This window comes from Hyaena hyaena, unplaced genomic scaffold (assembly GCF_003009895.1).
Source record: "Hyaena hyaena isolate Hyena2069 unplaced genomic scaffold, ASM300989v1 scaffold_962, whole genome shotgun sequence".
Taxonomy (NCBI): domain Eukaryota; kingdom Metazoa; phylum Chordata; class Mammalia; order Carnivora; family Hyaenidae; genus Hyaena; species Hyaena hyaena.
Genome location: NW_024081596.1, coordinates 349,913 through 350,710, shown reverse-complemented (window position 1 = coordinate 350,710; position 798 = coordinate 349,913).

Below are 798 nucleotides of genomic sequence, written 5' to 3'. Positions count from 1 at the left end.
GCGGATGTGAACTTGAACTGAAGATTGGTCCTTGTTCATTCGTTCCCTGTGTTCTGTTAGCATACATTATTCTCAATAGAGTGCTGGAAACTAATGTAAAAGTTTGCATCTCCAACATAAGTGGCATATTCCTTCTGTCTTGTTAAATTAAGTTATCTGACCTAGAGGCAACAGAGTAAGTTATTTACTTATGAAAGATTGGCCATGATTTTTTTCTATTAGGGATATCATGAGTTGCTGAAATTCCATATAATGGATGTAAAAATCAACAACAACAGAAATGACTCCGTTTTCTGCCAACACAAACACACTATCTCTAACGCAGCAATGAAAGACGCTTTCATCAGAAACAGAACAGACAGATATAAAATCCAATAATGGAAAGAATATATACCAGAGAGGGAGCAATTGTGACATTAGTGAGTCACAGTCTTTTGATCTAGATGTGAAATGACAAAGTGACTCATAGCCTTTGGAACATCATTCTCCAAACTGGTTTTAGCATGACTGACCTCCACGTTTGAAACACCTGCTGCACATCACTGGAAGTCTCAATCCACTTGAACTTCAGTGCACCCGCGAACAAAACCCACCTTTGTGTTGCCTTCTGTCCCCACAGATAATCCTTCAGAGTACCCGGAAAGTTCATTTAAAAACACAAATAAACGCATGTCATTTTTCTGCTTACAATCCTCCAATGCTTCCCATCGTACTTGGAACACATTCCAAACTTGACCTGAGCTGGCCCTGCCGTCTCTGGCCTCATATCTCTTACCACCTCCCCCTCCCTGTGCAATA